This window comes from Lemur catta, chromosome 23 (assembly GCF_020740605.2).
Source record: "Lemur catta isolate mLemCat1 chromosome 23, mLemCat1.pri, whole genome shotgun sequence".
Classification (NCBI taxonomy): Eukaryota; Metazoa; Chordata; class Mammalia; order Primates; family Lemuridae; genus Lemur; species Lemur catta.
The window spans coordinates 29,876,267-29,890,957 of record NC_059150.1 but is presented as its reverse complement, the minus strand read 5'-3'; the positions used below and the strand labels follow the sequence as shown (position 1 = coordinate 29,890,957).

The following is a 14,691-nucleotide window of genomic DNA, read 5'->3' as shown; positions in this document are numbered from 1 at the left end:
TAGTCAAGTCACTTAAATCTGATTGGTGAGTTTGCTCCGTCTCAGCCAATGACCAAGGAAGCCCGATTTTGTAAAATCAAAGAGCACGGTGCCAAAAGATATGAGCCTGATTCCGAAAAGAAATAGGTACAGGCATCCACGTGCACACACAAAGAGACAGGATCGGATACATCGTGTTGACAGTGTTTTGAGTGAGGGAAACTGGAAAATGAGTTGAAAGTATCATGAGCAACTTTGTATTTCTTCCAGGATAGGAAAATGGACAAGAAGAGAAAATGCATCGTTCTCGGCGTAGGATAAAAAGCTACATCTTGTTATATAATATAATTCATTCTGTGATTTAAATTTTTATATGATATTATATTCAAGATAAAACAGAAACAAACAAAAGGGGAAAAAAAAATAAAAAAACTACGGGCAGAGGCCTGGGAGGAGGCAGGGAGCGGGAGGAGGGGCGCCTCCCGCAGACAGCAGGGCGGGTGGGCGGAGACCCGCGGGACGCCAGGGCCGCCTCGGGCGGGCCCAGAGCTGCGGGCCCAGGAAGCAGAGGGGGGGCCGGCCGTGCTCTCCTCCCCGCGGCTGCTCCGCGCCCCGCCCTCCGCACCTCCCGGGAGTCAGCTCGTAAACGCCCAACGTCACCTGACTTTCCCGATCCCGATGGCCGATCAAAGTGGCCGCTAGGTGACACCCGACAACCAGTGGCAGTGTCGGCCTGAAGAGAAGGGACCCTCTGACGGGGCTGGGGGTGGGGGGGCGCACCGTGCGCGGCCCGACCAGCTCCCCTTCCTCCTTGGAGCGCATTTTCGGAGCGGACTTCAGCCGTGAGCTCTACGGAGTAACACAGGCAGGCAGTGCTCATTGTCAGTCTTACTAATTAAAAAAAAAAAGATAGAAAATAGAAAAAAGAAAGAAAAAGGGAAACAGTTAAAAAGTCGTACCCGTTCCATCTGTGGCTCCGAAGCGTGAAGATCCGGTGTTGACGCGCACGTGTGAGACGTGTCTTCGTCCACACATCACCCATCTGATGTGAAAAAAGAAACGGAAAGACAGAAAGAGATTAAAAAGGGAAAATGAAAAAAGGGAAAACGAGGAAGAAAGAAATTTTAAAAAAGAAGCAAAAGTCACAACGAGAAGGAAGAACACTGATCCGAGAGCGACACCAAGTGACCATACAGCGACCGGCGCCCAACGGCCGAATTCGCCCGAGACATCTGGTCGCCCCCGGGGGACTGTGCCAAGGGAGGCCGAGGGCGACGTGGGGCGGACCCGGGGCCACGGCGTCTGCAGCCGATTCTCAGGCGGGCACAGGAGCCCGGGGAGCTCATTGTCAGCACGGCGAAAGGGGGTAGGCAAAGAGGGAGAGAGGGAGGGAAGGAGGGAGGGAAGGAGGGAGGGAGGGAAAAGAAAATAATCACAAAGTCACACCGGATCCCTTTAGAGTTCATACACATGGTGATTGCGTGTTCACACGCACGTGTGAGATGTGCCTCCTAGTGTGCGGGCACATCACCCCTGTGACGTGAAACAATGAATACAGGAAAAAAGGGGGGGGCAGGAAAAGGAAAAGAGAATAAATAAAATGAAAGGGCAAAAAAGAAAGTCACACCGTGGGTCACGTAGTAGGGGAGTGAGAGCAAATCAACGAGCCGCAGACACAAACTCCGAGAGCGACACTCCGCTGCGCCCCGCGCCCCGCGCCGAGGAATACCGACCCGAGGGCGACCCTAGGGGCGATGGGGCCAAAGGGACCAAATCCATCCCGAAGCCCCCCCGCCGCGATGGCTGCCAGAGACCGGACATGTGGTCGACCGGCGAGTTCAGCGGCACGCCGGCCCCGAGCATTGCCAGAGGGGGACTGGGGGCGGGGATTAAAGTCAGGCCAGGTCCCATGATAGTTCATGAGCGCGATAATAGCGTGTGTTTGGGGAAAAAAACGGGGGTGGGGAGTAAAGAAAGGAAGAGCGAGAGAGCGAGAGCGAGAGAAGGAGAGAGAGAGAGAGAGAAGAAAATAAGAAGTCACACCTTCGGCCACGTAGTAAGGCAGTGAGAGGGGGTCAAGAAGGCGCAGCTGCAGAACCTTCTCCCGGAGACCCCTAGGGTCAACGAGGCCGCGGGGGCCGATTCCAGCCCTGCAGAGACTGAGTGTGACGGGGACATCTGGTCGACCCCGTGGACCATGGCGTCCGCGGCGGCACCGGCGGAGGCCTGAGCACGACACCCGAGGGACCCTTCCGCTCTACCCCGACGGCCGGCCTGCTGGTGACCTCGACTCGCGAGAGAGAAGAGGCGCAGGCAGTGGAGGCAGGCGGGGTCTGGCGCGAACGACTCACTCCACCCTGGAGGCAGCGGATAGGGCCATGGGGCCGGACTGCCGCCCCCCAGGGACAGGGGGCGCCACGCGGGGCCACCCTGCGGACGACCGCCGCCGCCTCGGTCGCCCACTCCCCCACAACAGCGCTCTCCTCGGAACCGGAGTCCCAGTCCTGGCCGGAGACCTGGCGGGGTGTGCGGGGAGGAGGCGGCGGGGGGATGGGCCACCCCGAGGCGGGACGCCCGGCGCGGCGGGAGGGCGTCCCCTGCCCCTACCTTCCCCCTCCACGGACGCCAGAATCTCTGCTCACCCCGCCAGAGCTCGCCCAATCAGTCCAATTAGCCAAAAAGGCAGGAAGGTGGTCTGGGGCCGGGGCACGGCCGGAGGGCTTCTCGGTGGGAGAGGGGCCTGGCCCAGGGAGTGTGTCACTCATGGAAACAGGCCATGGGCCCAGGCCCCGTCAAGGGCAGGATGGGAGGGAACTAAGGCTCAGGTCACCAGGGTCTCTCTGTTCAGCGGTGCTTCAGCCCTGGGATCAAGTGATGTGACACTTTGCGGTTAATGTGATGTTCTGCTCATAGAGCCAATATCATCAAAAAGGCACACAAAGGGACAAATACTGTGTGATGGCACTTCTAGGAGCGGCCTGGGACAGGCAAATTCATAGTGACAGAAAGTGGAGATAAGGGTCCAGGGGCCCCGGGGGAGGGGCCCTGGCGAATTAGTGTTTAATGGGCCTGGAGTTTGTGTCCGGTGATGAACGATGTCGGGTACAGATAGTGGTGATGGTTCAACACGTTCTGAACGTTCTGATGTCACGGAATTGCACACTTACATATAAATGGGTCACACCATCAATATTACGTATACTTTCCCACAATGAAAAAAAGACTTCGCCTAAGTGTGAAATCAGCATTTAATCACTCCAGTCGATTGGTTCATGAAATGTGTAGTTTGATTTATTAGTTGCGTAGCAGCATTTAAAGATTTGGGGAAATGTGGTTTCTAGATGTAAATGCTTCATAAGCTGAACCTTAAAAATAAATAAATCTTACAAGCTCCGTGTCAGGGCGGGCAGGAGAGAGAAGGTCTGTCTAACCCACCGAGATTTCCAGGCTTTTCCACAGAGGGCTGAGGCGACAGCTCCCTCCCGCTCCACTCCGGGGTAGAAGGAGTCCCTCCCCCTGCACTCATCTGATGGAGGAGACAAGCCAGCTACCTGAGGCTCTGATGTTGAGAAGCTGGATTTCTTGGATGTTGCTGTCACCGTTCCTATTTGTGGAGGAGGATGAGCACCCAGGGGTGTGACACGGAGTACCGCAGGGTTCCCTGAAGCACTCTGGGAAGGGCTCCACGTGGCCTCTGCTCCACCATCCTCCCTGCCCCATGTTCACAGTCACTCTTCAGGGTCACGTGGAGCTGGGATTTGTGAGAATGAACCTGCCCCAGTCCCCTGCCATGGCCGGTGCTCAGGTGAGTCACAACAGGGAGATGGCACAGCTGGTAGCAACAGGGATCTTCCTGCTTTGTTCTGAAGTGGCCCCATCCACCCCGGCTGCTGACCTCCAGGGACTGTCCCAGCCTGAGGATGTCATTCCCCATCCCCTGGTCCTGCATGTGGTGGGGCTTGGAAGCTGCTTCTCATCCCGATTCACTAAACCACCATAGGCCAGAGACCTCCCTCCGTCTTTGCCAACAGGGAGTGAGCCCAGGGGTTGGCAGAGGCCCTCACAGCCTGACCCACCACTGCTGATTGGGCTGTGGCTGTGACCAGGGCACCCCCTTTTACCCATGGATGCCCCATGGTGTCTCTGATTGGACCCCGGCTTAGTTTCCTGTGGCTGCTGTAAGAAATGACCATGAATGGGTGGCTTAAAACAACAGAAACTAATTTTCTCACAGTTCTCCAGGCCACACTCCAAATGTCACCGGGGTGACTGACTCTCCCTCCAGAGGCTCTAGGGGACAATCCCTCCTTGTCTCATCCAGCTTCTGGGGGCTCCAGGTGTTCCTTGGCTTGTGGCCACATCGCTCCAATCTCTGCCTGTGTCTTCGCATGGTCTTCTCTCGTTCTCTGTTTCAGATCTCTGTCTCCCTCATAAAAACACTTATCATTGGAGTTAGTGCCTAATGGACAACCTGGGAGGATTGTGTGGCTAAGGCTTCCTCATGACAGTCTTTGCCTCTGCCTTCACATGGCCTTTGTCCTCATGCTTTCCTGTGAGTCACATTTCCCTCTGCCTTTCTCTCCTTAGCAACGTGTCACTGGATTCAGCCCCACCCGAACAATCCAGGATGATCTCATCTGGAGATCCTTTGCTTAATGACTGATAGATTCTTTTTCTAATGAAGATCATGTTCCCAGCTCCTGGGGTTCCTATGTCACTTTCGGAGGCCGCCATCCACCCCACTACACCCCCTGAGCACACTACATGTAGAAATCAGGCACCTGCCGGAGCCCAGTCAGTTCTCTGGGCAAATCTCTTCCCTTTCTCTCCCTCTCGGCTGGCGTCCCAATCAGACCCAGCTGGCTCATGATGCAGAATTCTCTTTGAAGATTAACGATCCCAGAATCAAAACCACCACCACAGATAACCAACTCTGGAATGTTTAACATTACCCAGTAGGACTGACTCTCCCAGGCCAGGTGATGTTCACAGGGCTGAGCTAAGGGGCACCAGGGGACAGTTGAGGGCCCACACTCTGCCCAGGAGGACGCCCATGCAGCCCTCGTCCAGGGTCTCATGTCTTGGGTCAAAACCTGCCTTTAAGTCTTACTTGCTACTCTTGGGAGATTGTGCAAGATTCACCTCTCTGTTCCTCAAAAAATTAAGCACAGAATTACCATCCGACCCAGCAACTCTACTACATAAAGACCCAAAGGGGTTAAAAACAGAAGCTCAAACAAACCCTTGTATCTGATTGTTCACCTGACCCATACACGTTCAACATCCTCAGGTGGTCTGCTTGTGGCAGGCCTTCCAGAACGTGGATCACTTTCAACAGATTCTCAACCATCACTGAAGTGTTTGTGCCACACTTTTATCTGTGCTGCACTCACTGCATCATCCCTGAAAGCCTCTGAGTCATCCGAATGGTTTCTGCAGAGGAAGGTTCAAGCTTAATGCAAAAGGCGATGCAGAGTCATTGCTCCACTGGCTCAGCCATTTTGCATGTGACAGTCACACAGTGCACATGCTCACTCCACAGCATCTAGCACCCCACTGACTAGTACAGGGATGCCGTCATTGCTCAGACAGGTGCATCCCAGTCCACTCTCCTTGGCTGCCTGGTTACATCGACGTCATGCAAACTGTTCTCGTTACATGAACAGTGGCTGGTTACTTTCCGGACAGACCTTGTATATGATCTGTCCACAGGCCAAGCAGGGCCACAGGGGGGTTGCCCCCGGGAGCAGAGTGAACAAGCGGGGGGCTTGGGAGGCCGGCTTTGTAGTAACAGGGTGGCCCCTGGTTCCCATGGGACGATGTGATTGGCTTGTTTGAATAACGTCTCAGCGGGCAGGGAAGTGAAACCCGTCAGCTGAGGGCCCTGTGGGGTGTAGCTGGTCTGGCTGCTGCAGGAAAGACCCGGGTGGGGAGCAGCTTCTCCCGCTGGGTGGGGTCACATCTGGCCAGAGCAGGGGGAGTCATGGTTAGGACTTAGTGGCTCTTTGAGGCTCAACAGTGTTGTCAAGGCAGCCCTTGAAACTGTAGGCCTTAAGACTGAGTCAGAGATGGCCCCTCTGAGCTAACCCTGAAAGTTGGGTGGAGGGTAGCCAGAGCTGGAGCATCTCAAGCAGAGGGGACAGCTGCCACCTTAGCCTGAGATGGTGGTGGCAGGTGGGGATCCATGGAACTGGGAAGGCCCGTGTGGCCAGAGCCTGATGATGAGGGGACAAGTGGAGAGGCAGAAGGCTGGCCTGTGGGCTGAGGAGTGGAACTGGCTTGTGTAGGAGCAAGGGTTGGTTGCAGGCACTAGGCAGGGCAAACGCTGAGTATAAGGGGCTCGGTGCTCCCTGGGTGGTCAGCACTTGGCCCAAAGCCTGTGGGGAGGGGCCAGAGGCACCCAGAGGACCCCCATGCCTGAGAGCGGGGAGGGGGCTAGGAAAGCATCTCTCCAGTCTCCTGGAAGCATCTGAGTTGGGGGGTGAGTGAGTTTCGCAGAGTGAAGTCAGAAGTTCAGCAAAAGCAGGCAGTGGGGTGGAGACAGGGTGTCCAAGGAGCTAGGCTGAAGTCAGGACCTGAAATTCCAGAATTTGGACTTGGTCTCAATAAACAGGGAACCCTGAGGATTCGGGGAGCACCAGTCTTAGGAGAGTAGCCGGTAGCTGGAGGGAGGGGTGGAGGGTAGGGAAGGGAGGTTCCTGCTAGAGGGAGCTAGGACAGCAGGATCATCGCTGAGGTGGAGACAGGTGGAGGGCAGAAAGAAAGGGGGGGGTGCCACCCAACCCCTGCATGCTGGAGGGTAAGGGGGACCCTGAGTCCCAGAGGGGGTGGGGAGGGGCCTGGAGCAGCTGTGGGTCTGGAAGGTCTGACTGAACCCCCCAGACTCTGTTTCCTCAAAGGGTCCTCCACGCCTCAGGCCGCTCACACTGCCCCGGATGCCAGGTCCAGGCCAGGGCCCGGGGCGCGGCGGGCCTTGCAGGGTCGGGGGTGAAGCCTGTGCAGAGACTGAGAACCCTGGGATGAGGTGGCCCTGCGAGAGGGCCCTGGGAGGGGCATTGTTGTGGGGGCCGGCAGGTCTGATGGGGGGAGGGAGGGAGAGGCCAGAGAGGGAAGGCTTAGAGGTAATGCAGGGAGGGGTGACGTGGGGACAGGTGCAGGGCTGGTGGGGGGCAGGGATACTGGGGCGGGGGTGGGGGGAGTATAAGGCAGGGATGGGAGTGGTCCCTATGGGGGCTCACGGGGGAGGGGTCCGGGAAGGGGCGGTGGGAATGGTAGGTGGGAGGAGCCAGTGTCTGGAGGGGTGTGTCCAGCAGGGCGGGCACCGGGGCGGGTCCGTGGAGGAGGTTGGACCACAGCTACCCCAGCCTGGAGCAGGGCGCTTGGCACTGGGCACAAGGCACGGGGGCTGAGAACAGAGGGCCCCTGGCAGTGGCGGCTCGGGGACATCCACACTCGGATCTCGGCCCTGGCTCAGCCCGGGCCCGGTCCCCTTCCGGGGCGCAGTGCACCCACGGAGCCTAAAAATGAAGGGCGCCCTGCTCAGGCTCCTGCTCCTGCTGCTGCCTCCGCTGTCGCCACCCACCTCTTGCACAATGCACAGCCTCAGGCCCAGTGACGAGACTATCCCCAGGTGGAGGAGGCGGCTGGTCGCTTTCTGGACTGGGGGTTGCAGGGACTGGCTCAGAGTTGCTGTGACCTGTCCAAGGCCACAGAGCCTCCATGCTGGGCTGGACGTGGAATCTTGTTCCCGAATGGTACTGGGGAGCGGGCACCCTGAGGCTTCCGAAGTGGGCCCGTGGAGGTGGAGGGCCTCCCCAAAGCTAAAGGCTGCGAGGCCAGCCGCACCCCTCCCACCTGGTCCCCCTCCTATGACCTGGGCTGTCATCTTGGGTGGCGATTTCCAGTTGTCCAAGGCATGGAGGTAAGAGGTGCGTGTCTTAGCAGAGACATGAATGGAGTGTCCTGCTGTGCCTTGCCCTTGGGTGGGCGTGGGGAGGGGGAGAAAGTGTTTGTTTTGCTTACACATTTTTCTGGAGGTTCACTTACAGAGCTTCCGGTGGGTGGATACAGGGAGGTGGTGAATCCACTAGCTGTTGGGCAGTTTCCCATTAGTTGGCTTCATAGGGCATATTTTCAGACCTGCTAAGTTTGGGTAAGTCCTGCGTGGCTGTGGGTTCAGGGGGGCTGCCCTGGCCGCACAAGCCCAGCCTTTCAGTTCAGCTGAGTGTTCAGGAGGTGGCTGGTTCAAGTAGCCCTTGTTTGGGAATTTCCAGAAAACAGGTAAGCAGTGAGACTAGGTGGATGTCGTCTTTTCCAGTTTGCTCTTTCTGGTCACAGTTGGAAAAGTAAGAAAACATACTGTCCTCGGAGCACTGAGATTTCCCTCGAGCTCCACTTTGTGAGGCTATGTGACATCAGAACCCTGCAAAATTTTGTCCCGATGCTTTTTTCAAAGCTGGCATCTCTTAGAATAGAATAAACAATTTTTGATTCCCAAAGGGCATTTGGCAATGTCTGGAGGCATTTTTGGTTGTCAGAGCTAGAGGCAGTCAGTGCTGTTGGAATCTCCTGGGTGCAGGGCCAGGGCGCTGGAAGCGAAGTCCCCAAATGACTGACCAGCTTCAGGATTAGCTGGCCTTTTGGCCAGACCCATCATCCTCCCCACCCCCCAGCCCAAAGCATCCTATCTTAGGAACAGCCACAGATACCCACTTCTGTGACCTGAGGAATTTTCGTTTGAGGAATCCCTGACCCCAGAAAGCAGCATGGGTTTGCACACTGTTGAAAGAGCAGTTCTGTGAATACCTAACCAAACACTACGTTCCACCATCTGGAACCTTCTGAGACCAGCAGGGCGAGAAGATGCCATTGTCAGCCCAGGTGCTGGGGGAGGGAGAGGGGTCAGGTGTGATAGCGAATGGCTGGTGTTCATCCCAACAGCTAAAAACGGCTATGACTTCTGAACAGCAGGAATGGTTAATTTGGTTACATCAGGTTCTCCAGGCAGTTGGATGAAGATGTTAACCCAGATTTTGGGTTAGGATTTGAAAAGGTGACCAAGGAAAATGAACATGTAGATGGCGTATTCCTCAGATGCTCTGCCACACTCAGCACGTGTATTCACGACACCCGTCTAATCTCTAGGGGTTACGCAGAAAGAGTATGTCTCTTCTAAAAGGAGGCCACATTCCCGTGCTGGCGTGGGACAGGACACCTACACACCTAGGGTCATTCTATGGCCTGGTCAGTGTGGGAGTTAGATAGTACACAACATGTACCTAGAGTCTTGTAAGCTCCAGGTGGTCCTGGAGTTGGGCAGTCCACAGATGATCCCAGGGGACTGTGCCTGATCGTTGTTCAAACTGAGTGGAGCACAGTGTAATCCCTGGGTCAGGGTATGCTGTGGCCAGGGCTATGGCCAGGCAGCACACAACACGAACCCATTGTGTCTTTTGAAACACAAAATATTTAATGACGTTTTCATGAAGCCCAGTTCATCAGTGATTTCTTTTATGGTTCATGCTTTTGGTTTCTTATGCAAGCAATTTTTGCCTAACCTATGCTCACAAAGACCTATGTTTTCTTCTGATCCTTCTACAGTTTCACATTTAGTTCTGTGACCCACTTTGAGTTAATCTTAGTGTATGGTGTGACATAAGGGTCAAATTCATCTTTTTGCATGGGGATGCCATATTGTCCCAGAGGTGATTTATCTCTCCTAATCTCATCGTGCTGTCAGTGTTTCCCTTTACCCTCCTTTCTTCTGGTGTCCATTGTTCTGCATGGTTGGGTTTGAGGTGCCTTTTCTTGCCGCTGCTATTGGCACTTGCCAGCTCATTGTAAACACTTCACGAGGTTACAGAGCCTTTGTGGTTTTCCTTGGGAGTCTGGGGGAGGCAGGACCTCTCCTACCTGGCTCTAATCTGGTGCATGTTCCTTATTCTTCTAAAGCATCAGCCTCCCATCGTGAAAGTGAGATAGCAACACTTCCCTCCCCGAAGTGTCTGCACAATCAGAGGATTTTCAGAAAGAGAGGGCTGTTTGGATTCCATTGTTCCCAGAGCTTTTCTCATCTGGGGCTATCTAGTTTGTTTTCAGGGTTTGTTATGAAAGTGAATGCTGCAGTAAAGCCCCTTGTTCCTTTCCCCTGGGCTGTGGTCTGGCTGGCTGAGTTAAAATTCTGGTCTCTCAATGACTGGGTCTTGACTTCTCCAGGGTGTACACTGTGATTCTGTAAATGGGACTGGTGTTAGCACTTCCCACAAGGTGGCAGTGAGGATCAAGTAGCATCCTGCTGGTTGCCTGGCTTACAGAGGAGAGTATTTCAGACAGTGGGCATGGCATGTGCAAAGGTCCTGGGGCAGAAGGAAGTAGCTGAGAAAAGAGACTGAAGGCCAGAGGTCAGAGAGTAAGGGGTACATGTGATGCTGGGTAAGTCCAGTGAGGCCAGAGTCTTACCCAGCATGGGGACTTTGGCAGTGAATAAGCCAATTTCAGGCTTCAAAAACTCTTGGTGAACAAAGACATGTAGAGCAGCAGTGCCAGCTAGGTGTGCTCAGAAAAAGGCAGGAGTCTGCCTGCGGCGGGGGGCAGGGGGAGGCAGGGCCTGACCCAGCTAGGGTGGCCGTAAGGCCAGGGGTGTGTCAGACCTTCACCTCAGTTCTCCTTTCCTGCAGGGGCTATTTGATCACTGCTCTGTCTTCCACTCGGGAGTGGAGGAAGTCATCAGCATGACCATCTTTAACTCCCCATGGGACGTCCCAGTCCAGGCTCAGCTGGTGGCCCAGGGTGAGCTGGTGGTGCAGTGCCAGGGACCCATCCTGCGTAGGTCCATTGGGTGCCTGACCAAGGCTTCCTCTCCCATTGCAAAGTGGAACCATTTGCTGCCCTTTAGGGCTGGGGGCATTGTGGGCTTTGCTTTGTTTCCTTTCTGCCTCACATCCCCAGGTGGAGGGAGGGAGGGCAGGTTGCATTCTCCCCATGGAAAGAGTGAGGCCCAGGAGGGGCAGCCACCTGCCTTGTCTTGGAAACCAGCATGCATTGTTCATTGGCAGCCCTGAGTCTGTGGGTGCAGATCTGGATAGAGTTGGGGCACTCTTCTGTGCCAGTTTTGGGTGGAGTAGAACTGGGGGTCTGGCAGGGATCTCATGACCACTCCAGACCTTTTGTTGGGTTTCCAGGACCCTTGTGCCATCAGACCCTCACCTGGGCTCACAGGTCTTTTCACTGAGTGGACCTCAGGCCCTCAGCCAGTTTCTCCCCCTCTCTCCTTGGTCAAATGTGGATAACATCAGCATCAGCCTACTGGGCAAATGTGGTGAGTGCAGGGACCTGCCTGCAGGAGCCGAGTCTCGCAGGTCAGGCAGACTCATTCCCCATGCAGAGCCTGATGCAGCCATGGGAGACACAGAGATGATGTTGGGGGCTCCAAGGCCAGCAAGGCAGCACCTGGGGTGCGGGAGTTAGCTACGCTCCCAGCAAAAGTTCAGGTCCCTCAGACAGGGGTCATTGCAAAGGAGGGAAAGATAGTAGGAAACAGAAATAAAACTAATACACAGAGGCAAAAATATAGTTTATAAAGTACAGATTTATGAAGATAAGCAAAGGAGGGTGCCCGGAAGATTACATCTCTATCCTGCGAAAGATGCAACCAAGACTGAAGTTTTACACAGATATTTATAATGTACAGAGTTTCAGTTGCCAAGGGTAACAGGGTTAACATAATAACAGGTAGTTTGGTTTAGTGTCAAAGTCTTCTAAAAGGCTTCTACAGATCCTTTAACTAACTCTATGTAGGTGAACAATGGGTTATAAAATCTTCTTAGGGCAAACTTCTAACTTTTATGATAAGGCTATCACTTTAGCAAAAACAGAGACATCGTGGCTCTGGTTATTGTGTATTAGAACAGAGATTTCAGAAGTCAAGCATGAGCTGTCCCTTATGCTATTTACTTTAACTGCATGGTTCCGTCTGGGCCTGGTTCGGCAGCGTATCTTATTGGTCAGCTTTCATCTCTGATCAGCTCTCATCTCCGGGGCCTGTCTTTGTTGATCAGCTCCCCGTTCCCTGTCTCTATGGAAGACCTGCTTTGTCTTTCAAAGCAGGTGAGCACTACAGGCTTGAGACTGCAGGTCACCTTGGAATGCAGCTGCTACTGACCACTGAGAGGCCCTCCTGAGGCAAAGCACCTTTTCATATGTGAACTAACACGTCTACATTTTCCTTTAGGCCAAAGCTTTGCAAGAATCCTGAAATAATTTCTGTCTCTAAAAATATAGGGGGCATTTCTATAAATCAATATTTCTTAGGCTCAACACTGGGGACATGGGGAGTTGTGGTCAGAGGAGGTGAGATGATGAAAGCTAGAAGGACTACCTAGATGAAGTCCATCTAGAACCTTCTAGAAGTCCTTCTAGTCCTAGAAGAAGTGGGCAGTCCTGATTCAGTGGCTAGCTAACTAAAACAAAGCTCAAGTTGGCTTCGGTATCACAGAGTTTATGGACTGTCATAACTAGAAAGAAAGTCCCCTGGCATCGCTGACAAGATTCTTGCTCTACATCCTGATGGAGTCTGTGTTTCCCCCAAAGATCAGAGGGAATGCCAGTTTCCCAGGACCACTGGATGAAGTCCCAGGATTCCCTCTGATTGGCCCCTATTGGGTCATGTGCTCAACACTTAGCCAATCATTATGACCAGAAGGGATGGGCTATGCAGATTGGCATAGAGTAGGAAGAGAGGGGAGTAGAGACTTTCCAAAGCCACATGGACTGGGAGCTGGGCAAGTAACTCCCGCATGGTAATTGAGGTCCTGTTAGCAGGAGATGGGGGAATGGATGCTGGGAGGCTAAAACAGTAGGTTGCTAATTGAGTCCTGGAGGCCAGAAGACCCAGGACAGGTTTTGGACCCACAAATGACCCAGGGTGGGTAGCAGAGTGAGGTGATAGGAGACCAATCAGGTTCAATGGGCTGAGGTCCACTGGGGACCTCAGTCTTCCTCTTCTTTCTCTCTACTCTTCTCCTTGTTCCTCTCCCCTGGTGTTTTCCCTTTACTCTCCTCACAGCTTACTTTGGGCAGGAGTCAGGAGTGAAGTAAATTAAGTACATAGGCAGGCCAACTTTCCCCCAAATACCTCAGCTTTGTGGATCCCTTCCAGCATTTGGCTCTCACCAGCTTGCTTCTGCCAATCCCAGCCAGGCCTGCCTGACCCAGAGTGTGTTTGTCCACAGGAAAACCCCTGTGGGTTGAGAAAGTTTCTGTTTGTAAGGCCATAGCACGAGGAGGCAGGAAAACACAGCTCTTGATTTAACCCTTTTTCATTTTATTTTCAGTTTTAGATAAAGGGACAATCAAACTCAAGGTAAGCTGTGAATTTTTTAAATCATAAACCCTACCTTGAAAATAAAGAATCAGAATTGAAAGGGAACAGCAGACATCACATGTGTTGTGAGAAAAATCATTAATGGTGACATAAGAATATGAAGATTGAAGTTTAGAAAAGGAAAAATCCACCCATAGTCCTCTTTTCATGCCCTTGAATGTGAGGGGGAGAAGTGAGTACTTTGCCACATTGTTTACATTCGTGACTCTTTTCTCCAGTATGTGTTCTCACATACACTTGCACTGGCTTCACCAGTGTGGATTCGTTCACGTTTTCAAAAAGAACTTGAATAACTGAAGGCTTTAGCACATTGTTTACATTCATAGGGTTTCTCTCCAGGGTGAGCTATTTCATGCATTCAAAAGGAACTAGACCAATGATGATTGATTTGCCACACTGTTTACATTCATGGGATTTTTCCTCCAGTATGGGTTCTTTCATGCACTTGCTGGGAATTCATTTTTCTTATTCTTAACCTGACAGGCAGGAGTTTGTTGAAAATACTAATAGCAACATTGTATCTGGTAATTATAGCTTATGGATAAGTGACATATATAACAGCAATGCTACAAAGGACAGGGAAGGAGCAATTGGGAATATTTTTTATGAGTTTCTTGCACAACCAGTGAAGTAGAACAGTGTTACTGAATAGAGAGCTGGAGTTACTTGTAAATGTGTACTGCAAACTCAAAGGCAGTGACTAAAGTAGTAAAGAAAAAAGAAATGAGCACAACACAAACAATAATTGACATGCTAACACGGAAGAAAATAACATCAGGTAAAATGCTTAATAAAGGAAGAGAAGGTACAATAAGAATGGAAGATGAAAAAACACATAGAAATCAAATGTAAAAAAGATATCAACCCATCTAAAGTAATAATCATGTTCAACATTAATGGTGTGAATACAATTATCAGAAGACAGAAACTGTCATAGTGGAGAAGATAATGAACACATAGTACATACTGTCAAAGAGAAACCCAGTTTGAATATATGCTTTAAATATGGAAAAGTGAAGAAAATTACATTATGCTAACACTAATAAACAGCAGGCTGACATAGCTATATTAATTTCAGACAAAGCTGACTTTTCAGCATAGAATTCTTAGTGACAATTGGGCATTACATGAAGTGGTCAAGTCACCAACAACACAAATATTACTGCGTATATACATAAAAACAGACTGACAAAATAATGATGCAAAACTGAAGGAACTGCAAGGAGGAATACATAAATGAATCCACTAATACAGCTGGATACTTTAATACCCCTCTATTAGTATGAGGAGATCCAGCAGGTAGAAGATCAGGAATAATATACTTGAGTTCA

The 14,691-nt window shown here is 52.3% G+C and overlaps 1 pseudogene; it reads left to right on the top strand.

Annotated features, from left to right (window-relative positions):
* Positions 1-1,428: 1,428 nt before the first annotated feature.
* Positions 1,429-1,520, top strand: LOC123627149 (annotated as a pseudogene).
* The last annotated feature ends 13,171 nt before the right edge of the window (positions 1,521-14,691 follow it).